Source organism: Vicugna pacos, chromosome 14, assembly GCF_048564905.1.
Source record: "Vicugna pacos chromosome 14, VicPac4, whole genome shotgun sequence".
Classification (NCBI taxonomy): domain Eukaryota; kingdom Metazoa; phylum Chordata; class Mammalia; order Artiodactyla; family Camelidae; genus Vicugna; species Vicugna pacos.
Genome location: NC_133000.1, coordinates 66,721,820 through 66,748,065, shown reverse-complemented (window position 1 = coordinate 66,748,065; position 26,246 = coordinate 66,721,820). Strand labels below are relative to the sequence as shown.

The following is a 26,246-nucleotide window of genomic DNA, read 5'->3' as shown; positions in this document are numbered from 1 at the left end:
GTTCATGTATAACTGAAAAATTGTGCTCTACACTGGAATTTGACACAACATTGTAAATGATTATGAATCAATAAAAAATGTTTTAAAAAAAGTGAATGTCCATGTTGGAAAATTAGAGGCTGTTTCTTCTCAAAGTAGTCTTAGTCATGCAGCATGAGTAAGTTCTAGAGCTCTATCATGTCCAGTAAGGTGACTATGGTTAGTAATACTGCCTTGCATACTGGAAATTTGCTCAGAGAGTAGATCTTAAGTGTTCTCAGTACACACACATTGACAAAAAAAGTAACTCTGAAGTGGTAGGTGTGTTAATTAGCTGGACTGTGGTAACCATTTCACATGCACATATATATCAAAACTGCACGGGGGTAGAAGGTATAGCTCAAGTGGTAGAGCACATGCTTAGCATGCATGAGGTCCTGGGTTCAATCCCCAGTACCTCCTCTAAGAATAAACCTAATTACCCCCCCCACTTTCCAAAATAAAATAATTAAATAATACAATAAAAAAAACTGCACATGTGCACCTTAAATGTAGACATAATTTTTAGTTGACAATTGTACCTCAATAAACTTGGGGAGAAAAATTAAAAATAAAATGAATACCAAAAAGACAAAAAAAAAAGACAGATGACAAAAATATTTTCTTTATTCCAGCTGCCACAGTCCCTCATTTCACTCTTCAAACTTCGCCTGGATATTCCCACTGTACTTCGTGCTTTAGAGTATAGATTGTAATCATCTCTGTTTGGCTAGTGCTAAGAAAGAACTAGGACCCAGATCCAACAGGGCCTCCCAGGGGCCTTCACCACATAGTTGCTGGCTGGCAGGATGAAGGTCACGCTAGTTTAGCGTGAGCCCAGCCCTTGAAGACTTGAAGCAATGGAACAAATATAATTTAGTCCCGATCATTTACGTTTGACAATGAAACACTCATTGTTATGATTATCACTTAGTATGTATGAGATGTATTTTGTTTCATTCACAAATAAAAACTTGTCAATTGGCATAACTTAACAAGTACAGATGTTTGAGTGGAGAGATCTCACGGTCCTCACTACAATCACGCTGTCCACGTTAAATGAGATAATATTGGTAGAAGGACTACAGATCATGCAGCCATGTCAAATAATACTGTTATGTATACCTACCTACATGATGGACCAGTCCCAGTAAGACACAGGGGGATAAGGTAGTTAGCTGCTAACAAGGCCTGTCTCTTTCCACATGAGGCTGTCGTCAGTTCAAAACCTGCAATAGAGAAAGTGATGCTGAGGGAGTATTCTAGACTGCCTGTCAGGAAAACAAACCCAGCTCAAGACTGAATGACTAAGTGACATTGACATGCTGGTAATCAAGTCAGCCCTAGCAAGAACATGAGTTCTGGATCAAAATAATCTATCATGTCTCCATAAAAGAGAGCAAAACTAAGGACGGGTCCCAGAATATTCCATGTCCTAAAGAAGGTAAGAGGCTCCTTTTAAATAACTTTAACCTCTTTTTATCTAAAGACAAAACAGAAAGCTCTGATATGGACAATTTGACACGAGCATTTCAATGCTTCTGTATTTATATAGTTGCATAAAAATGGATATGATAAAATGTTAAAAGCATCATTTTTTAATCAATAATTTGAATAACAGACATTGAACTCCACTCTATGCCTGACCCTATCCCCAATCCCCACCCCAAAGGACAAATTTAGGAATAGGATAAGGTTCAGGAATAGAGCAGTGATACACGTTTTGCACATTGCTCAAAATATTTTTTTTTAAGTAGAGTGTTTCTTGAGCTTTTTTTGAAGAGGCTGAAAACATCTGCAAACAGCCACCCCACAATGTTACTTAACCAACCATAGGACACAATCTACAGCCATTCAATCAGAGACTGAATCTCAGAATTTCAGTCTGAGATAGCAAATCAATATTTGCCTTGTAACCTTCTTCCAATTTCCTTCCTGGGGAATGGACAGGACATTTGAATTTGGTGAAAGATCCTGAATCAGCAGTGAGGACAACATCACCAGAGATGGATGCTCTGTGATTGGATTAAACAATATCACCTGCCATAAGCTTAAAAGCTTTATCTGATAAACATAGGAGTCTGATATTGAAAGATGATTAAGGAAATCAGCAGCACGTTAAATATTAAGCACTTCTTGGAACGTGGTCACTGTGCTAGAGGTTACTGCATCATCGGAAGTGAATCTTCAAAGGACCTCAAGGTCATTGGCTCTGAGACTCTGCTGAAGCATAAAGATGTCAAAGTCTCTAGATGGATTCCAGAACTGATGCTAGAAGGAAACATGACTGCTTTGGGGTGCTTTATTTCTCAGATCCCCAGATATTTTCTACTCTGTTTCCCTCAAACACCTACAGCCCTTGAGGAAATATGGCTAAATTCATCATCTTGGCAACCTTCAGATTAAGATGCTCTCTTGACTTTGGATACTGTTCTTATTTGACAATTTTGCTCTCCTTCCTTCCAGAGTATTATCAGATCTCTGGCTCTTTGTGATGCTACAAGTGCTGAGTCTATCTCCTTATTCTTTAAATATTTATTGAGTACCTACTATGTGCCAGGCACTGTTTTAGACATGAGAGAAGTGAATTCGTGACTAGTGGGCTTTGTCATTTCTTGTTAAAGCATAGGAACCATGACCTCACCCATACTCTACTTTTCCCACGTCAAGTCCATGTTGTGTCTCCACCATGGAGACCGTCTGTCTGTCTGCACTGTTACAGTGTACCTTGTATCCCTCTAGCCTGCAAGGACTGTCACACCTGCAGCACCTAATTGCCCTCCTCGAATAATAACTGTCAAACTTACTAGCTTCCATTTCAGGAATTTCCATCTCAACGACCAACCAGTAGAGTCATTTCCAACCCTCTACGTGCTACATCCAACCTTCTGCCCACCTTCTCAAATGTGTCCACTCCAACTTTCCACCACCATGATCTCCATTTAAGTCATGACAAAATAATATGTCTTAGTAATTTAAGACACAATTAGAACTTATAAATTGACCCTAGTAACACTAAAAATAGGCTCTTCCCTTGAGGATCCATATATACAAAAATGCTTGCCTGCCACCTCTGTATCACTCAAGAACACTCTTCTCCTTCCTCATTTCCTCTCCACTGCTTCCTCCTCTTCCTCTTCTTCTTCCTCCTACTCCTCTTCTTCCTTCTGTTACTTCTCTTCTTAATGTTCCTCCTTCCTTTCCTCCCTCACATTTCCCTCTTCCCTCTCTTCCTCCTCTTTTTTCTCCTCCTCCTTCTTAGAGAACATCCTGAAAGCCCAAATGCTCTATAAAAGTGTTTGCATTACCTCTAGAATTATTTTAAAACCATCATTGTTATGGCATCAACATGTTACAAAATACTTATATTTTGAAAATACAATTTATGTGCTTATGCCCGAAAGAAATTTCCATGTTTCTGATATGAATTTAAGTGCTTATGTTCATTACTCCACTCTGTATTAGTGTAGATGACTTCTAATGAGTAGCGTAGCTTAGTAAATGGTCATCAATACTCACTACTTGTAGGGTGGAAGGTAAGACACAGGACCAGAAGATGGAGAGGACACCTGTCTGCCTGTTCTGCCACTTCAATGAGAGCTGATGACTTGGAAGATAGAAGAAGCTCTTCAAAAGAAAAATGAAAGAAACTAGTAAGCAAAGACTTTTCATCTTGGTTTCAAGTGGTGTGGGATTGTTGGATTCAGGGAAAAGGAGGTTAGAGGAATTTTTTGAGAGGTGAGATGTTCTTTTATTTGTTTGTTTTTATTAGCTAGAACACAGGACCCAGAAAACCAGATTTAAGTCTTGGATGGTTTGGCTTGTTTCTAACAAATAAAATGAAGTGATGACAATGAACCTCAAAACTAGATCATAAAAAAGGTCCTGCCTTTTCCATAGTGTCATCTCGTTCTCTCTGTCTCTCTCCCTTCCTCCCTCCCTCCTTCCATCCCTCCTTCCATCTCTCTCTCTCTCTCCCCAGTTGCTGGCTGTGGGGAAGCCAAGTGCCATGTCATGAGGACCCTCAGGCAGTCCTGTTGGACAGTCCCACATGTGAGGAACTGAGGCCTCCTAACAACAACCTTGTGAATGAGCCATCTTGGTAGCAGGTCCTCCAGCCCTCGTCAGGCCTTCAGATTGACTGCAGCCCCACCCCAGCACTTGACTGTAACCTCAGGAAGACACTGAGCAGAACGCCCAGCTAAACTGCTCCCACTTCCTAACTTACAGAAACTATGGGATATAAAAAATGTCCATTGTTTTAGGCCATTAGATTTTTAGAGTAATTTGTTATACAGCAACAGATAACTAATAATAACAACTAGCAGTAACTAATAACTAATAGACAACTATTAGATAACTGAGCCATTTCCCAATGTCTAAATTCTAAATACATTTCAAGATCCAGATTAAACCCCGCTTCTTCCACAAATCTCTCCTTGCCCACCTGGCTAGAAACAGTGCCTAAAATCATATCCAACTGGATCTCACCTCTCTTGTAGAATTTCATATCTCTATTACAGTAACAAGTATGATCTGCACAATTTTCTCCCTTATTAGAGGCTAAGTCCCCCGGGGATCTGGTTCCACACTTCCCCTCTTATCTCAGCACAGGAGGCAGGTGCATTTAAAAAAAAAATCAGTAAATAGTTGTTGAGAGAAAAAGCAACCCTATTCTAAATGAATTCTTTCCTTGCTTCAAGTCTGTTTGCGCTTATTGTGATTTTGGTAAGGAGTTACGTACAACTAAAGAAGCGAAACACAATATAAGAAGTATTTAATTCCTTCATAACTCTTACAAAAGGAAAGAACTGCTCAGAGAAAAATAATTAGCATAATCAAATTCACCAAGCAGATCAGGTAAGGGGAATTAAAATCACCAAAACTGATACAGAATGCAATTAGAGGCATGGAAATCAATTGAGAGATGACCATGGTCCTAACCAAATAACATAGCCCTCACCGATGTTTTCCCAACTGAAGACAGAAATTTTTCTCTTTCATGTAGATAAGAGCTGACATCACTCCTCAGGCCACTTCCACACTCCTCGCTGTGGCCTCTGATTGGCTTTCTACGAGATTAGCTAAGAATCAACAGCAACATATGAAGAATGAATAACCATTTTTGATTGTTTGTATCTAAAATCCAGGCTTCCCGTTTCCTCTGAGTAATGGAAAATGTGAAAACTGATTATGAACTGAAACGTTCAGAGCATCTGGCTTTTAAAACTGAAAGCACAAAACTCGTTACGCTTTGCCGGAGCTCCCTAGACAGAATTACATAAAGGGAAGGAATCATGCTGCCAGCCCTGGTCTTTGCCACTGGTAAGAGGCTGTGCTGTCAGAGCCCATCTCTCTGCTTCTTTTGACCCATTTCTAACGTGTCTATTATCAACCAACGCTCAGCAGTCAGGGAAGCTCAGATTCAGGAGGCAAGCGCCTTAGCAGGCAAACCATAGAAATCGCTTATGCAACCAGATTTGATCCTTGATCTGAAGCAACCACAATAAACCTATTGACATTTTGTACAGGGATAATTGGTTTTATAGTAAATCAGTACCCATTTACAGATTATTGGATACTGTAAAACAACTAATATGCTATTTACGCGTGGACCATTAACGCATTCTTGACATGTAAGACACCCACTGAGCTGGCTCCCTTTCTCTAAGCAACGGTGACAACAAAAATAGCAGGGAGTTTCTGAGCTGCTGTGGCTCCTAGCTTGCTCTCAAATGTCAAGAAACATTTTTTTTTTCCAGTTCAAAATTCAAATAAGTTTTCGAAAAGTCAGACTCTTTGTTTCCAAACTGTATCCTTAGACTTTTAACTTCTGCTAGTCCCACTGTCTGCTCCCAAAATGGGGGTCAAATTTCAAGAGACTGGAAACCCTTGGAGCAGCAGCAGTCACACTGCCAAGCCTGGGATTACAGAGCAACTCTGCATTATTTTCTACACTAGGTAAATGAAATAAAGGTTTAGGCAATAATTCAGGGCATTTAATCAATGTTAGTCATCAACTTGAGTGATTCAAGACAGTATAATTTTAGTCCTTGGTAGTAAAAGTTTCCAGCCTGGATTTTTTCCAGATAAATAACTCTATATTTCTCTTTGTCACTATGAACAAAGCTTTAGGAAAAAACTTTACTTTTATTTTTCATTAGATATACCAGCCATTCACATTACCACTCTTAACAGAAGCACATACTAACCAAACCAAACCAATGGACTCTCATGCAGTATTGTTATTAATTTTCCTTATGGATAGTGAAATAGGCTCTCCCCATGTCTGGCCTCTTGGTCAGTTCAATCCACTCCTCCCTGAGCCCTGGGGAATCTTAGCTGACCAAACACAGTCATGGATGGAAGCAATGCTTGTCATAACACAACTTCCCTGAAATGGAAATGAGAAGGGCTAGGGTAACAGGAAAACAACCAAAACAACCACACAACTATTACTGAGAAGGGAGTCAAGACAGAGGAACATGTCGCAGAGGAAATACACGAGAACTCAGTGAGTTAATTCAATGTCCCCCACAGGTGTCTGGAAGACATTATAGGAAAGCAGCTCTGTGTACCTATATATGGAATAAAAGATACTGGCCAGATGAGATTCTGTGAGGCTGGTTTTTCTTTTAATCACTTTTTGGAACAAGATAAACCTAAAATAGTTTCAGCATAAGAGAAAATTCAGTATCACATTGACCTGCTGATTGCCATCCATTTGAGCGAGTCACTATCACAAGGTCACTGTATATCCTGGCTGGCCTGGGATCCTGCCTGCTGTCCTGGGTAACAACAGTGTCACCTTTTGCTCTCAAAAGTGTACCAGTTGAGACAAAGGAATAATTTGGTGACCCTAATTTTTAGTGGGTAATTTTTTTTTACATTTTTTATTGATTCATAATCATTTTACAGTGTTGTGTCAAATTCCAGTGTTCAGCACAATTTTTCAGTCATTCATGGACATATACACACTCATTGTCACATTTTTTCTCTGTGATTTATCATAACATTTTGTGTATATTATTTTTAGAGGTAAAGAATGAGGACATAATAAATACATGTATAACCTTAAAACCATCTCAGCTGGTTCCCTCATTCTGATATTCCTCAGTCTTGGTGGGAGTAGCCGGTATAGTCACTTACTTACGGTTTCTCAGCAACCTTCAGCCTGAACTTTCTAACCCAGCTCACACACACACACACACTCAATATTGTGGTGCTGCCTTTAAGTATTTGCCCAAACCATTCCCCAAACAAGAATTGGCTCTTGTCTGCCAGTCCGTGTATCACTTTATCCAATGCCAAGATCAAAACTCACTTGCTCACTTGGTCTTACTGATCCCTCTTCAGTCCACCTCGCTGGAGGCACATCCTAGAGGTAAAATACACTGCTCAATTCCTCTTACATTGATTTGCTCAGAAAGAGCTATAACTTGGATTGAATATAGACAAACAGTGGCAAAATACATCGCCCAAACCCTGTGTGCTTGAGAAAATTCTGGGTTCTGGCCAGGAGCTCCAGTGCACTTTGGGCGGCAGAGGCTCAGAGAACATGTCCATCTGGCGGACTCACAGCATCCCCACCCCTCTGCTCGAAGGGCACTGTGCTGGGTACTGTCCAGGCACAAAGAAAATTCCTGGGCCTCATTTTTCTCATCCATTTTTAATTTCTTTTCTTTTGCTGTAAACTCCTGTAAGCCTTCTTAAATCCTTCTGCCACAAGATGGGAAACACCCAAATCATCAAAGATGGTTCTTGCCTGCTTAGATCTCAAAATGTGGAAGAACAGGGTAAACAGAAAGCACGGAGCTGTAGCACAGAACACGAAACAATAAGCACCTTGAAATAGACACAACGTGCTGCTAAGGTTCCAAAGAAGGAAGACATCGCCCCCCTGGGGAGGGCAGGTGGTGGATGATGAGACAGAAGAATCGGATTTGGACAGTGGATGGCGGTGGAACTGGGTTTTGAGATTTGATAACGGCAGGGAGATTGAGGCGGAGGGTTGGGCCATCCAGGTGAGAACAGCATAAATAAAGAAACAGAGGTTAGAATAAGGAGCGTGTGATTGGGCTAAAATAGTAACTCACAGATACTAACTAATATATATAAAATAGATAAACCAGTTTATACCATATAGCACAGGGAACTATATTCAATATCTTGTAGTAACTTATGGTGAAAAAGAATATGAAAATGAAAATATGTATGTTCATGTATGACTGAAGCATTGTGCTGTATACCAGAAATTGACACAACATTGTAAACTGACTATACATCAATAAAAATTAAACACAAACAGAAAAACAATAACTCACATCAGCAGAATGACTATTTAGGAGTTAAAACTCGTCCTATCTAAAAAGGGTAGACTTTTTTTCTTTTTTTTTTTTAATTGAAGTATCGTCAGTGTCCAATGTGTCAGTTTCTGGCGCACAGCATCACGTTTCAGTCATACATGTACATACGTATATTCCTTTTCACGTTCTTTTTCATTAGCAGTTACTATAAGATATCGAATACAGTTCTAAATAGAGTAGATTTTTGATATGCCTGTTTTGTCTGGGGAGTTCAGACTGAGAAAAGAAAATGTATGTGTTCATAGTATTTGTCATTGAAAATGTCCACAATTACCAGATGCTCACTTACAAATGCAGGGACTGAAGAGCCCCTGTGTCCACACACACGATGGCTGCTTTCTGCTCAGGCAGAGAGAAAATCAGGCAGGAGAGCCACCGGCTTACTCTCTAGCAAAGATTCAAATTCCGTGTGTGAGATCCACACCCCTGTAGAATTCCATGTTCGAGTCTGGCAGCTCTGATCTGGGGTCACACTTCCCGGCTTAGATCAGGCTGCATGTGCGGATCAGATGCTGGCGGGAAGGGGAGAACCGGCGACGCAATTACTACACTGAAGCCGACATACTATAGCATCTTCTGGACTCAGTGACAGGGTCTTGGTGACAGGTTTCCCCACCCTAAGAGTCAATCACTTTGACTGACGCACAGAACTGCTCATCTCTCTCCTCCCCGGGGAGGGAAAGGGGAATCAAGTGCAATATTGGAGAGTAAAAAGTGGTTTTATACTCATCATCTTAATTTTCTGTGATGGAGAGAGAAGGGAAGAACGAGAATCCTAAGTGGCAGAGAGAAGTTCAAGGTTAATTTGATTGGCAATATATGAAATGCCACTTACCTCGGGCCATTTCAAATTGCCCCTCATTCTCTCCACAGTAAATGAAAAGATTCTTTCCAAAGACGGGGCATCAGCGGATAATGGCAGCTATTACATATTCATACACCACTTTACATTCGGTAGCTTCCTTGGCAGGAATTCTTACAAGGCTGTCTTCACAGATGCCATAGTGGAAAGGTGAGGTAGGGACTGGGTGCTTTTTACTGGACAGAGGCACAGAGGCTGGACAGTACGCGGGGAAGCGAACCACACCTGTGCTCGGCAGGTGATCTCTGCCTGCACCGCCTGCGTGCTGGGAGATGCGCTTTCCAAAGACCGCGTACTTGACACGTTATTTAAGAACCATGTGCATAAGCCACAGTTTTAACAACAGGGAGTATTTCTCAGGGCTGGGAGCAGGAGGATGACAAAAAAATCACTTGTGCCTTAAAACATAACGAGAGACAATTCTCTTTTCTACATGAAGGGTGATTTCCTCATCCTAGAGGAAATGAGAAAGTAAAAAAAAAAATTGAAGGATTTAAAAAAAACAGCAAAAGTCATAAATTTTAACATGCAGTTGAGTTCCCAAGAGGTGATGCAACCAAAGCACGTTCCTCTAGAATACAGTGTCAAAGAAACTAGGGTTAGACCAATCCGACACTCGCCTGCTGTCTAGTACGCACGCGGTGCGACGCTGGTCAGTTCACCCCCGTTTAAGCCAGCTTATTCTGCACAGCAAAGATTCAGCCACAGACAGAGCTCCTAAAAGCAGCCCTAGGAGACCTGAAAAGTAAATAGGGGTGGCTCGATGTGCGCCATCCCAACTTAGGAAGAAATGGAGAGGACAGAGATCACTCAGGCGGGACCATTAACTTCACATTTTTCGACCATGACCTCCCTCTGTCTCCCCCTCCCTCCCTCCCTCTCTCTCTCTCCTCTCCCTCTCCCCAGTTATTCAGTGACATGGCCAACTGCTGAATTGCTTTTCATGATTAACTCTCTTCTTTCAAGGTCAATGATGACTTATCATGATGACAAGGTAAAGCACAATTCAGATAAACCTTGAAATGTTGACCTAGCCTAAGTTCAGGGTAATTAAAAGGTGTGCCTATGCCTGCGCCAACTGTTTGAAGCACATTTGCTAGAAACCTAATGTCTGGGAACTTCCCCCGAACATCTGTTCGTGGGTTTTCTTCCCAGGCCTGTCGTTCGGGGCAATTTTCATAAAGCTCTAAAAATCTGCCTGATATTCATGATGGCAAATAAGTTGGAGCTGATTTTTTTTAATTAACTTTAAATAACAATTTCTGATTTTAAATTAGGAGAAAAAGACTTTCTGTTTATATGCTGCATAAGGTGAATTCAAATACTTTAGGTAAATGACCGCCCGGTGGGTGGAGTCTGTGTTCTGACACACCGTGGCATTTCCTGAAAATTGTTCCTGAGAGTTATTCTGACCACAACTGTTTTCAGGGCAATTGATTTTTTATTACTAATGGGACTGGCGCTCCCAAATGCATAATGTAGAGAGAGAGAGAAAATCAGAGCGAGAGGAGGCATTCCCAGTGGAACTATTCTAGAAGAGTCTTGCCTCCCCACCTCTAGACATCATTCCAGGATGCCAGGATGCATTTTGGCTGTTTACGTCTTGCAGGGCACTCCAGGGCATTGCTCAAAGAACAAGAGGCACAACTCTGACTCTAAGAGAACAGTCGATTCATCCAAGTTCAGCAGTGCATCAGCTGGAAGTGGCAGAACTTGAACAAGGAAAGCCGCAAAGAAACAGGAGTGTGTCTGAGTAAACTAAATTCACTTTGGAAAGAAAAAGTCTATCTAGGGGTTTGTGATTCAAAATATAGAAATGTCTAAAACAAACAAACAAATAAATAATAAAATAAAATACAGAAATGTCTAAAATAACTGTGCCACCCAGAGTGGGAAGACCAAAAAGGAGTGGGCAAACGGACCTATGTTCTGAGATGAAACTTGCCGGGGTAATGATGTTGGAGGTCTGCTCTACCTCCGACAGACCCCGGGGCCAGGGAGCAAGTTCAATTGCAGCTTCCATATCATTCTGTGGTTTCTCCAGTGCTCGGGCTCAGCTGCAACAATAACGTTATCTCTCAGGCTATTCTCCAAATTTTAAAAAACTGTTACTCATCTGTAAAATGAAGACCATAATCCCTCCGTGCTAGGGCTGTGGGCAATCGTAAGAACACGAAGCTCAGCACCCTGCCTGGCGTGCGGTGAGCTCTCAACACATTAACGCTCTTATCATTCCTGTCGTGAGTATCACTTTTCACTCTGAGGTGTTTAGCTGGGAACTGACGTTACTGGAACAGATGTATACTTCACCATAATCCGTCTTGTCCGTTCACCTCCACCCAAAGAGTATGTGGTGCGTCCATCCTATGTTCTAGGGGCCGGAGAGGCAGGGGGGCTAAACCGCAGGTGATCAGAGTCAGGTGGATGGAAGACCAATCGTGGCTGATGGGGTTCTGAGCCTTCAGACCGGCCCAGGCAGTGTCAGTGTACAACCTCAGAGGCTTTGACAGCCCCAGCTTCTAGAGAAAAATGAGTTATTTGGGGGAAAAAAGTTAACAAACAAAACTTTTGTTTTCGCAAACCTAGGTCTCTCTCTAAGTAGCCAGGTGTACTCCAAGTAAATATGAGCCACAGAGCAATGTAAGAGGCCCATTTGGGAGAAGCTGTGAGCATCTTGAAGTCATGAAAATAAAAATATGAGTTCACTTAATGGAAAGACAGCCCCAGGCAGCACTAAGCCATTAGGACTGATGGCTATTCCACGGCAAAGAACTCGAAAGGTGAAAACAAGCACCTTCCAGCTCTGTCCTGGGTTTAGTCACATCGATCCACACCCACGCCCGTTTTCACACTCTTTCTACTCCCAGGCTGTCCTGCGATGCACATTTGACTCCAATACACACACGTCAGCAGCCCTGCCAAGGCCTTCAAGTACATGTAGATGTTCTAAATGATAAGCAAGTGCTTGCATTAACTTAAGCTAACACATGAAGTCTTAAGGGGAAAAAATAGACTACATGACTACTTTTGTGGTCTTTAATACTGACAACGTTCTTCCTGCCTTTAAAACATTCTTTTTGATATCATTCCCTAAAACAGCCCGATTTTATTTACACTAAAAATTAGCTGTGCACAATGCCATTGTCTCCTTACTTACTTATAACATTTCAGGATAATTTTTGCTGCTTTTATAGTGACACTAGCCTTCCCAACCTCTCACTTCTACATTTTGAACATTGGTACAAATTTTAAATCTATTGAACCACCCAAGGCTAAACACAGCGTTGCATTAAAAATCTTGCACTTTCCTTGTACATAATTGACAACAATTCTTTGTTTTAATTATCATTTAAACATACCTCATACATTTAAAAATTTCATTCTTCATCTACATTATTGTTAATTTTCCATTTAGATTTTGTTTTTTAAGTGCTCAAAAAATCCATCCTAATGCCAAAATCCATCCTAATGCCAAAGTAGGAGTTATTTATGAAATGGAAATGCTACCAGTAATGTGGATAAAGAATGAAATTTAATAGCGAATTGTAGGACTTTGTAAGTATCTGGCAGAAAGTAAAGCACTTGATACGTATCATCTCATTTAATCTTTAGGACAACCTTCTAAGGTGCTGGTGTCATCACACCCATATTACAGATGAGAAACTGAGGCTGGGAGACATTAAGCCATTTGACAAAGGTCACACAGCTAAGAGACAAAATTCAGAACCCCCATCTGTCTCACTCCAGGAACAAAACACAAGCATTACACCACGGGCAGAAAATTTTACATGCTTCTTTATGCACATGCTTTTGTGCAAAATACTTCTCAACACTGAGATAGCCAAAGGAAATCCACACACAATGGAATAAAAGCTTTGGCACTTTGCAGCCTCTTTAAACTTTCATTTTTTTTTCCCTTCTAATATACCCCTTGCTATTGCTGGGTTTCCATTCAGTCACAGTCAGAATGCCATAAAGGAGGTAATAACTCAAACGATACTGAAGTAACACTTGCAGCCATAGCAAAAAAATCCCTGAGCAAAACAGAACAACAGGAAAGCAGAGTCAAAAGGCCTTCGCCCTGTGGTGGCTGCTGCCTGCCCAGCGCCCTGGCTTCGCGACAATCAGCCACACACCACACAGCGACAATTTCCATCTCTGAGATGTCATTACCGGCCTCCTAGAACAATCTGTGTAAGGTCATATTTGCATAAGTCAAGTGTTCCACAGGCTGTACAGCGTCTTTACCTAATGCAGGATTAAATCACTGGCGTGGACCGTAATCAGCCCACCAGATTGCCGTAAATGCCAGCCAGCTTTCACTTAGACAGAGTGGCTGGAACGTGGAAGGAGTGAGGCAGAGAAGTGAATTTCTAGAAGCCCTGGCTTTCTGCCTCAGGCCCAGTTAGAGGGGCCACAGGTCTTCAGTCTTTCCCTTAACCAGCGTGACTTCACTTCTGTCTGTTCGGTGTGCTGGAGTTTCAGGCATGATTTGACTGGAAAGAGTATTTGATGCTCGGTAGGAAGTGGGAACACGGTGAATTCAGGGCAACTCCTACCTTAAACACTCACATGCGGATGGTACTGAAGCAAGATTTAGTATCTTACTCAAGATTTGGTATCTTGCCCAATGAGTCAAGGCTGGAAAGTGTCAAAACCTAGACTGGAACCCCAGTGCTCAGATTCCTGGTCCAGTGCTCAACTCAGCACAGCTTGAACCTTCATCCCTCACTTCCGCTGCTTTCCACCCCACCCTGGGATGTCCATGCTTTTTTTCTCCAATTCTGGTAAATGCCTAAATGTAAGAGGTCCTCAGGTGATTCCTGCATTCAGCCTTTAAAAAGTGAGCAGATCTATGAGCCAGATCAGGCCCCGGGCCTTTGGTGAAACTTGCCTGCTTCCAAATCCTGTATTACACGTCCAAGCACGTACGTGGTCATCTTTCCAGCCTAATCCCTTCAGCAAGCACAGTCTGCAGCACTCTAGACTTTACCAAGTGCGTGCACATATTTTGTCTCCATGTAGAAATTGGCCCTTTGGCAGAGAGGTGGGAAATTATTTACTCTACTGAGAATGTTGAATTTTATGGTTAGATAGGGCTTTCCTGATGACCCAGTCCAACTCTTTCAGTCTACAAGTGAGAAAACTGAGATCCAGAAATGTTAAATGATGTCATAACGTCTTGAGTATCTAAGCCAAGACTGAAGAGCAGGTCAACTGATTCCTGGCACCTCTCTCACCACGCATTCCAGCCCTGTGTGGTCAAACCCAGTGACTTCAGTGGGCCATCACGTTCTTGAAGATTTTGATGGCCCCACTGGTGGCTGAACACATTACCTGGCGTATGCATGCTTGGTGGTGCAAAGCAGTTATTTGGGTAACTATATGAGTAGCTCTAGGCACCTCGAGGCACTTTCACTACATTCTCACAAATCCTCCTGCTTTCCTTCCTAGCACTGATCACAGTTTTGAGATATTTATTTCTATTTATTTAATGCATCTATTTGTTTATTTGCTTAATACCTTTCCCTCCCATGAAAATATAAGCTCCATGAGGGCAGCTGTTAGTTCTGTCTTGTTTAACGTTACTTCCAGACCCTCGCACGATGGCTAGAACACTGCGGAGGCTGAATGAAGGAAGGAAGGAATTTCACAATGCCTTGAAAATATTTCTGTTGCTACACATATAGTATTTAAACCATGCATTTGTGTCTTCATAAACTAGGAGCTTCTTGAGGGTAGTGTTTGTGCCCTGTTATGTTGGCAACACCTAGCTCAGACCTTATTAATACAAAGAAGGCTGTTGATAAATATTTATTCATTCATTATTAAAATCTAATGATCCTGGACATGGAATAGGAACTCAAACACACTTACTAATTGTTTAACTGATCAATTAATTGATTGATTGATAAAGCTCCATCAAAATCAGATGTTTTCAGGGTGACATTTTTACAGAGCCACCTCTCCATCACAAAACCTAGGTTTCTGTTTTTAATGAGAACCCAAAGATGTGTATTTGTAATAGGATTCCTCTGAGTTTTATTCTTCCATCTTCCTTTTCCTCTCTACTAGTTAAAATCAAAATAGATCCATTTTGTGGAATAACTTTGGACTTCTGTTCAGGACGCTGAACAAAGGTGCATCACTCCAGAGATTAGAACAGCCTTCCTCTATATCCGTCATTTCAAGTTCACCAATTCATAATTTCAGAAACCAAAAAGGAGCCAAAGTTCAGGACAAGTACTTATGACAGTGAGCATCACAGTATGCAATAAAACGGTCACAGAGCTACTGTTGATTGGATTTGAGAAAGTCATTCCGAGTAGGGCTCAAGGCTAAATGGATCATCAGGAATGCCTTGGATTTGTGTGTACCTTTTAAGAACATCTTTGAAAAGCAGGTGACAGCTGTGGAAAATGGAACACACACACATTCACATAGTGCCTCTCCACTAATGTTTTGGCTTTCCTTTTGAAATGTTAACAACGTCTCTTCTACAAAATGGAACATAACAGAGACAGTTTCTCAACAGCTGCTGAGGAATGAGAAAGCAACAGGTGTTAGTCTTTGATCTTTCCCCCATACTCTGGGTGGAATGAAAAGAATATGCTCTTTTTCGCAACCAGTGAGTCTATGGACACCTGAGCACCGTAGCGTCCATCTGCTGTTAGCCCTGTGCTCAGGAGAAGCGAGGAATCAATGGAAAATTGAGACCTGCCACTGCTTTCAAACACTTCATTTCACATAACTGTTTTACCCTCTTCCTCCACCATACACCTTGCTAAAATGATACTTAAGCCACTTTCTTTCCATGTTTCTGTCCATCTTTGGTGAAGGAGTTTAAATAGCATGACCTAAACTTAAGGTCATTGATTTTAAGTTTCATTACCTGCATTCCCCTGGTAACCAAAGCTTAAAAAGTGACAATGACAGCAAGGATGATGAGATGGAGAAACTGAACACTATGACAATCCTGTGTCCTTGACTGAGGTGATGGGCTGAGACACCTCCACACCCCCAAGAGCACAAGCTCATCAAAAACCATCTGTGTGTCCCATGGTCAACATCTCCGAGTCATCACAAGGAGGCACGTGTGCTCTGTCTCTTCTGGTAACCCAGGCAACCTGCAGACACACCACATTTGAGATGCCCATGATTTCAAAATGTGTTCGACTAACCACTTCAAGTCTAAAGCCCAGGACTGTCCCTCACAAACTGTAGCGACGCGTACGGATATGAAGACCCAGCACATCTGACCTGCGTTAACTCACAAGTGTGAGATAAAACCAAAGTGAGAATCCAAGTTCTGGTATCTGACCAGATCTGAGAAGGAATGACAGAGCCAGAGAACTCGATGGAACCTAAACAAGATTTTCATCTCCAGCCTTGCATTTTGAAAAATTGTCATCGAGAGATGAGACTTGCTCAAGGTCACAGAGCAGTGAAGAGCAGAATTGGGACAAGAACCCAGGTCTCACAGAGTCTTGTATTATATTCTTCCCATCACAGTCCGCTCTTTTTTAACTCACATCCCACAGGCTGGACACCATCATTCGGTCTCTATCTCGTGATAGATGTGCTATTTGAAGTAGTTACCCTTCCTGCTTGCCTTCATCCAAGCCAAACCAGAATAAGGAAATTGGCTGGATCAACTCACCATAAGCAGTGCAGCTCTCAATCTCTGAAGTAGATATTTTAAGCAGCTGCTACCATATATGTTTTGACTTGAGAGATTTAACGAGGAGAAAAGATGTCCTACCCCATCCTGTGGGAACAAGAAACAAAAGAAAATGGGGAACAAGTATATAGACAGCCTCCTCTTCAAGTTTTCAAACATTTGTTAACATACTATGTATAGTGGGGGGAGGGTACAGCTCAAGTGGCAGAGCACATGCTTAGCACGCACGAGGTCCTAGGTTCAATCCCTAGTACCTCCTCTAAAAATCAATAAGTAAGTAAACCTAATTACCTCCCCTCCAAAAAAGAACCTACTACACCTGAGAACTCTGCCTACCCTGCAAGTATTTTAAGGTCTTAAATGCAAGTGGCTCAGAGTGTTGAAAGGGCGACCCTAAGTCTCTTAACAGTGCCTGTAAAATTTAATAATTGGGAGGCTCACACCAAACTTCATTTATGGCTGCTTTAAATGAAGTAGATCACAGTTAATAAAGAGCCTGCAAATTAAAGTAGCCTGGCAGTCTTCACTAGCAATTAAAATGACTTTTTTTTAATCCCTATCGAAGGTGAAACCATATGCCGGAGCAGATTTCTGTCCCGTCCAAGATAAATGAGGGTCTGGCTCATCAGGAAGTGATCCCAGTTCACACTGAAGGATCTGCTCCAGTAGCAAAATCTTGATGTCTCAGTGTCAGGATCTGGATTACCTGACAACACCTGGGCTAAGAGCCTTACCTGTGAGGACACGAGGTATGATGCATTTGCCTCCCTCCTCCCCATACCCTGGTGTCTAGTATTACCTGGGCTGCATGCAGAACCCGAATGCTAACGGAAGCCTAAACTGAGTCTCACCTTCTCCATGCATATTTATGGGCTCACCCAACACAATTACAGAAGAACGAAGGGGATGGGGAACAGGTTGGGAGAGAAATGTGCATGGCCACATCTAACCCAGACTGACACCCATTTCACTTGGCCAGTGGATCCTTAAGAACACCTTAGAAGGAGTAAGATGGGCTCTGAGAAGTGCCAGTCACCTTCTAAGAAAAAAGAAAGTAGCAGTCGAAGAGGCTGGACACAATTAACACATGATGATAACACAAGAGCCATCAATAACTTGCAAGCTCAGCTGTTGGGGACACTGCTTCCCAACGACCTGACTTGCTTGCATGTCTTCACTTGCTGAGGCAGGAAAGGGAGTGAAGATAGTGGAGGTGGTATGCCAGATGGAAAGACAGGAAGTTGTTACTGATATCAGAAGACACAAAGAAAAGATAGGTAGAAAGAAAAAAGGATAGATAAATAGGTAAGAAACAGATGGTTGGATGGATAGACAGACAGATTTGTACACATATATTTATATGCAAGTGACAGTAGTGATGGGGTGAACCAACGAGTGATCAGTAGAAAAGAAGAAGCGAAGACACCTACTTGGTTGCCATCACTGAACTTGGAGTTTCCTATGTGTCATCTCGTGTAATCCATCTGGGACGGCATTGTTATTTGCCTATTTTGCACATAAACTATTGACATGATTAATAATATTATCAGGGTTAGAGTTAAAACCTAGTTCTGTGTAGCCATTAACAACCTCGGGTTTTCCACTGGCCACGCTGCTTCTTATCCAAGGTTAGAATATGGAACACAAGTCACTCTGATTGCATAATTACAAACCACACCCTCTACTCAGTCGTTCAACACACGCATCCTACTGAACAGCAGACTAAAAAGGACACAACAGACTCTTTCCAAACACTTCAGGACTTGAAAGCAAGTCAGTAAGAAGTCTGTGTCTGTCCAATATTGTCCTTCACCACCTCTATCCTTCACATTCCATCGTCCCCACACCCCCACCTCCCAGACTCTTTTTCACTCTAAGGGTTCTCACCTTCTGACACACAAACACATTGCCTAGGATTTTGTTAAAAGGCAGATTCCCATTCAGAAGATCTGGAATCTGAGATTCAGCCATTCTCACAAGTGATGTTATAACCCAGGTGATGTCGATGCTTCTGGTCTGAGGACCACACTTCAGGTAAGTAACCGCTGCGCTAAGCCTCATCGTTGGAGAAAATCAACATGTTAAACAGAAAAGGATATTGAGCGGCATTCTCTGGGCAGTAAGAACATTTAGCACACGTGACAAAGAAATGTGATGCGGACATGGGAGATGTGGGCTCCATGTATATTTAAAAGAAGAGCACCTGTAGGTCATGGAATTCCCCCAGCTCTTCCCCAAATTACCCAGTTGCGGTTTTATATGAGTAAAACCAAGGGCTGCACAGTAAAGAATTAATGCCATCTTGATGCTGTTTAAATATATATTTACCTCTTATTCATGATCGTTCACCCATTTAATTTTCTCTGAGAAATTATTCAGGTCACTTTTTAAATGGGCTTCAGTGTTTCCAGGGCTGCAGCTCATTATAAAAATGTTCACAGCAGATAGACTCTTGCTCCAGCACAGCACTGTTTTTGAGCTGGCAGACACAGACATCAGTATGCAGATATTGTACCATAAACATTAATTTAGTATTATGTGGAAGGTTGATTGATTAATAAATACATAAGCCAGGAAGCCGAGTTTAACTCTTAATTCACTTTTTTTTATTTCACAGAGAGAGAAAAATTAATCTAGAAGTGTTGATTGATTGAGAGTTTTAGTCTCGTCTAGACAGCAATGGAAAATGACTATGAACCTGGGACTTTGCAAACTGCATCATTTGCAAAATAAACCCAATCAACAAACTTCATCACACAGTGATTGATGGTCAGAAAGGGAAAGCTGTAGCGATCATAGAGGAGAAGAATGTGTAATCACCCCAGGAAGCAGCTCACCACGCAGAGTGGATAAAGGGCAAAAATTCACAAGTACTTCCAGCTCAGGGGGGGAAACAAATGGGAAGAAAAATACACTTGAAATTTTTAAAAATAACGAGCATCAGAGCACCCTGATAAACCAGCACATTGCTTTCTTAAGAATGTACAGAATATAAACACATCGTAGCTGCTGTGGTCGCGCTACGAAGACTGCATGATGTAAACAACTGACTTTTGCTAGGGCCATGACTAAAGGGTCACATTTAGAACCAAATAAATGTTCTCTATCCAGATTGAAATAGTGCTGAATTTTTTTCTGAGAACAAAGGAAGCACAGTCATTGTTCTTTTTTTGAAGAGTAGCAATTAAGCTGAGCAGGGCAATTGCTTCTAACTTAGCCCTCCGTCTCCTTCCTGTGATTCTGTTCTTCCCTTTACAGCTCAGATTTACTCAGTGACAATCAAGGTCAAGTTCCAAGCCCTAAGCCTCAGAAAGCTGACATCAGACTCGTCAATACTGCTTGCATTTAGTGTGTCCATGCCAGGAAATGGAAGAAAGGAAAGAAGGTAACTTTTGAGGACCTACTATAATAAGAACTGGGAAATATTCTACCAGAGATTTGGATCAAAGTTCTCACACCAACACTTGGTTTTATTAACCCCATTTTACAAAGGACAAAACTAAAGATTCGGATGCTGGGGAGACTGGCCAGCGCTGCAACAGCTATTAAGCGGCAGAAGCCCATTTATGCCGAGGTCTATGCCTGCTCTAGAGAACGCTCTTCCCACACTGCACAGCAGAATGGCCTGCGGAGCTACGTAAGGCAGATTGTTGGGACCCCTACTCAGAATTTCTGAGTCAGTCAGTGTATCAGTTTCTTATTGCTGCTATAACAAGCTACCACAAACTGGGTAGCTTGAAAACACAATTTTGTTATCACACAGCTCTGTGGGTCAGAAGTTCAGACACAGCACAGCTCAAGCAGGTCCCCTGCTTAGAGTCTCATGGGGCTGAAATCAAAGGTGCTGACAGGGCTACATTCCTTCCTGGAGCCTCTGGGGATGAAACCCCTTCTGCTCTCATTCAGGCTGCTGACCAACTCAGTTCCTTGTGGTTGTAGGACTGAGGTCTCCCTTTCCTTACTGACTTTCTCAAGGGCTTAGATTTGCTTCTGGAGGTTGCCTGTATTCCTTCCCATGCTCTTCATGTGGTCTCCTCCAGCAAAGCCAGTCCCTCTCCCACTATGAATCTCTCTATGTCTTCCTTCTGCTGCATCTCTCTGACACCAGCCAGAGAAAATATTTTACTTTGAAGGACTCATTGTGATTTCTTGGGCCCCCTGGATAAATCAGGATAATCTCTCTGTCATAAAGTCCACAAACCATAATTACATCTGCAAACTTCCTTTTGTATGTAATATATACACAGGATCCATGGATAAGAGGGTGGACATCTTTGGGGAAGCCATTCCACCCACTGTAGCCAGTCTGGGCCAAGGCCCTAGGATTTCCATTTCTCACAAGGCTCTAGGTGACTCTGCTGGTCAGAGGACCACACTTTGAGAGTTCCTGCTCCAGCTCTTATGCCAAGTGTGGCTCACTGCATCAGCACCACCTAGGAACTTGTTAGAAATGAGGAATCTCAGGCCCTCATCCCAGACTCAGTGAACAAGGAACTGCAGTTTAACAACATCCCCAGGTAATTTGTGTGAACGTTAAAGTTTAAGAAGCACTGCTTTAGGGCAGTTAAAAAAAAAAAAAAAGGAGGAAGAGGGATGGAGTGAAGTATATGTTTTATTTATCCTCAGAACCTTTTGGAAAGCTACAGCTCCTCCTTTGTCCAGGTATTGCCCTCCATTTCTTTTCTTGACAGGAGTAAAGAGAGGTATCTTCCTATACATTTGTATATTATTTTAAAAAAAGAACTACTGCACTCTCTCTCTCTCAGTGGCTTTATTTGCCCATCCCTACCCCCCATTTTAATTCAAAAGAGGGGAAGAGCTCCCCATGCCTCAGCCACAGAAATGCTTAGCGACCTGAACACCTGCAGGTTGGATTTGCTTATTCACTGGGCAAGGACATCCCTTCTTTGGTCAAATCCAGGGTTTGATGGGAAGAGATTTCAAATGATGCTCAGATGGGTTCTAGGAGGAAATGTAGTACTTGCCGTCACCCATGACCAGAGACAGAGTAAGTGCCAATGGGTGCAGCATACTCTGCTTTTACTTTGACATTAATAGGATTTCCTCCATCCTGGAAAGAGATTCAGCAAAATCTAAGGGCCCCAGAGGAGATGGAAATGTCATTAACCCTTTTATTGAGGATGTTATTGCTTTTCTGTGAGTTACCATTAGAGGAAAGTGACTGCCGTTAGGATATATTGAAGAAGACTGCAGAGTGATGCCGACAGTCTGCGACTAAACACACAGCTCACTCCTATCTCTGGCTCAAAAATGCCTGAATATTATTACTGAAATCTAATCATTAGACATCCAGAGAAAAGTGGAATCTATTTCAAGGTGTAGACATTAACTGAAAATTAATTCTCTCAAACTCTCTTGCTTTTTCTTAATTTAAGGTGAGATAAAGAGAACAAAACAAAATAAAATTGGAAGGATGTTTGGTAGTGAAAATGAGCACATATGAGTACAATGAAGTTTTATTAAGTACACTCTGTTGGTAAGAGACAAACCAACAAGCTAATTCTCTCTTCTCACTCTCTGTCACTCACACACACACACACAAACACACACACACACACACACACACACACACACACAAATACACTCTCACTCACTAAGCTGCTGCTTTTTTAGTGTACTGAGCTCTAGGTCATAAAGGCCCATATTGTCTGTTTAAATCAACTGACTATTCCAGAATAAACAGGAAGAATCACATAAACCAACTTTCATTCCCATGATCCCTTGATTCTTGCACTCTTCTCCTTTGATTGGTGAAAGAGACCATGGGAGCATTTCCAATCCTAAACCTAATCCATAAAGCATTACCAAATTATCCATGGGTACTCAATAATAAAAGTGTGTATTGACAAAGGACGTCAGCAACCCAGAAATGTTTAAGGAGGCATCTGAAAACGTACATAAATTACACCAGCGAAGAGCCGATAAGGCAATGGCCATTCAAGGCAACATATGGGGCAAAAGTCAAGGAGATGATAATCACTCTGGAAACTCTTAAAGGGGAAAACAATTCTCACCTCTCTGATCTATGCCATTCCCCACCTTCATTTCTGAAAACTATTTACCTCTAGAAGCACTTACAAAAAGAACATATCTGCAGTGTTTACTTTTGAAAACCACCTGGCAAAACAGCTTAGCTTTCAACATGTCACCAATAAGCCAGTGTCCTCTTAAATCTGTGTTTATTGGAGGTAGGGGAGAAACAGGAAACAGTCCAGCTCAAAGGTGGGATCACTCTGGAATCACTGAGGGAACACAAGATGACCCTTCACTGGATCATTGATCTGATGGGCAACAGTCAGGGGTTGGCATGCAGCCAATAAACCTCAGATAGATTTTACCCTGTATTTGAGCTCTGGCAATATTCTAATTTCTTTTGATGAATGGCTAGTTTATGGTGTATCTCTTTTCTAGAGCCTAGGACATAATATTTGCATTTGTTTTAATTTTTGCGGGGGTGATAACTAGGTTTATTTATTTATTTAATGGCAATACTGGGGATTGAACCCAGGACCTTGTGCATGCTAAGCATGCACTCTACCACTTGAGCTATACCCTTCCCCTGCATTTATTTTAGATACTGCTCTTCAAAACCCTGCTGCTGATTAGTAAGTCTCTTCTGGATCTTCAGTCGTGGGCTTCACTGCAGTGGAGGTCAGCATTGCTGTTTTCTATCCAAGCACCATCATGAAAAGGATTTTCATATTCCTGCCATGACCATTCTGCCCTTCTCTTTAGCTTTCCATCAGTCTAACTGCTTTTCCTCTTCCCCTTTACTTCCCAATCAATTCAGTCCTAAAGTCACTAGCTGGGGCTGAACAAGGTGAGAATCTGCAAAGATCAGGGATGAGACGGGACCTCAGTGGCCTAAAGTGGGCTGCCAAAGCTTGAACAAGGTCCGTCATGAATGGGCACAGATGGGTGGAGTGGGTCATTGGGAGGAGGACCTCCACATGAGCAAGGGGATTGCAGTGGTGACAGGTGATCATTACATACCCAGGAATCAATCAAATAACAATTTATTAAGGATAAAGAGAGCCAGGTTTCTCATTGTTTGAAAGGCAGAATTATAAATAGACAAAGGGAGAAAAGTAAGGTGAACCTTATAGTGTTGGATTAGAATTGGCGGTATCAGTCTTAACTCATTGTTTTTCATTTGTAAAGATAGACTTTTAAACATGGATGCAAATGTATTTATCTGTGTATGCATTTTATATGTTTGTGTGTGCGCACGTGTGTGTGTATACACATATACATCCCTAGCTCTATCATTGAGAAAACAAGGAATGACATCCTAGCAGCAACAAGCACTCTCAATACCCGGATCTTGGCTTCTAAGTACCACTGTCCACTAAAAGGAACCAGGGCTCCTTGAACAAATGGCTCATTGTTGGGCAGGGGCCAAGAAATTACAAGATGAGCTTGTAATAGCTCATTGGACAAGAAAGCAATGAACGCTGGGGCCATGTCAAAAGAAGACAGACCAGCTTGAATGAGCTCATACCAGCCAAATCAGGGACAACATGAGCATCAAAATAAAGAATGATAACAGGTTATAACTCATTGAATAAAAAGAGGAAACCCATAAGTTCATACCAATAAAAACTAACAAATGAAAAACTGAAAGCTTGGTAAGGAATGGGTTATTTTCATGATTTCAAAGTATGTGCTCAGAAAAAACTTATTCTTCACAAATGGCAAAATAATAACTTTATGGTGGAGGAGGCTGACAGACACAACATTCATCAACTGATCAATGTGGACGTTGTCAGTAGTGGAACAAATATTAATCATTCACAACCTAACAAGATGCATTGAGAAGAAAATAGCATTACTTCCATGATATTCTTTTCAGTAGCATTTAACCTGAATCTAATTATAAGAAAACATAAGACAAGTCCACAAAGAGGAACATACCACAAAATAATTGGCCTGAAATCTTCAAAAGAGTCAAGATTATCAAAGTCAAAGAAAGGCTAAAAAATGGTTCCAGAATGAAGGGAGACAAGACAACTAAAGGCACATTCTGAAATGGGATTATTTTTCTCTAATAGAAATTATGGGGACAACAAAAAACTTGAATGGGATCTGAACATTCAATGGTAGTAATGTATCAATATTAATTTCTTGACTCTGATGGTTGTATTTAGGAATGATGGGCATCAAATGATTCAAAAAAGAGAAGAACAAGGAGTTATTGGTACTATCCTTGCAACTTTTCTGTAAGTTTGGGGTTGTTTTACAGTAAATAAAATTCTATGAAAGAAACAATAAAATAAATCATTCAAATCTCAATCCTTCTCACCTTTGGTGATTTCATTTACTCCCAAGTCTGCAGAGTCTTCAACTCTTGCATTTATGCAATGACTGTGTGCATCCGTGACCCGCTGCTGCATGACAAACATGGTGGCTTAAAACAACAACCAAACAACCATCTACTTAGCTCAGGATTCTATGGACCAGAAATTTCAGATGGGGTCAGCTAGGCAGTTCTGGGCTCTTACCCATGTGTTGGCAGTCAGAGCTCCCACTCTGGGTGCTTCTGCTTCTTGGAGTTAACTGGCTGTCAGCTGAGACCACAAAAGCAAGCAGGCCATGTGAGTGCTGTTGTCCAGTGGGCAAGGCTGGGCCTGTTCCCAGGGTGGCTCGGGATTCCAAGAGGAACAAGACAGCAAGGATGACTTCCTCCTATTTTTGATAAAAATATATTTTTTATAAGATTTTTCTGGAACCTAGTGTGAACCCTTAACACACAGTAGACATTCAATAACTATGTGATGGTCTCTACCCCTTCCCTAAGTAAAACCTACTTCCCTTTCAGACTTTCAGTCTTGACATGCTCCCAATCATCCAGGTTTGTGGAGACATTGTGGCCATTTTCAAACTTCCCTTCTCCTTTGCCATTCATCTTTAACCTGCCCTCCTGATGGGTGGTGCTGAAGAATTAAGTTGGAGCACCAAGCAAAGTACTTCTCTCAGAGTCCCCTAATATTTTTTTTAATTTTTAAAGGGTTTTTTTAAATCACCAAATGCAGTTCATTTCATTTCTGCAATTTTATTCAGTCCACCATGGATAAACTCCTCACCTTCCTGGCCCCTTGCCAGAGCTGAACTTCCTCCCTGCCCTGCGATGGACCCATCGGCACCAACAACCAGGCAAGTCAGGTGGTAAACCTGAGCTCTCCCGAGCAGAGTTCTCCTCCACGTGGCCCAGGTAATTCACCGGGAAGCCTCACTGACTTTGCCCGGTTGGACAACACTGTACTTAAGAGCCAGAAAAACCACTTGAATTCAAGTTTCA

General features: G+C 41.7%; 2 long non-coding RNA genes across 2 annotated transcripts in view; both read right to left on the bottom strand.

Moving 5' to 3' along the window:
* Positions 1 to 948: 948 nt before the first annotated feature.
* LOC140685553 (uncharacterized) lies at positions 949 to 16,968 on the bottom strand. The gene is made up of 3 exons (XR_012058813.1): positions 16,907 to 16,968; positions 3,538 to 3,645; positions 949 to 1,247 (listed from the first exon to the last, which is right to left on the bottom strand). It is a non-coding gene; the product is annotated as an uncharacterized lncRNA (long non-coding RNA).
* An 8,487-nt stretch (positions 16,969 to 25,455) lies between these two features.
* Positions 25,456 to 26,246, bottom strand: part of LOC140685552 (uncharacterized) — a 40,286-nt gene continuing 39,495 nt past the window's right edge. Inside the window, exon 6 of the long non-coding RNA XR_012058812.1 lies at positions 25,456 to 25,633. This is a non-coding gene — a long non-coding RNA (uncharacterized lncRNA). The remainder of the gene's footprint in view (positions 25,634 to 26,246) is intronic.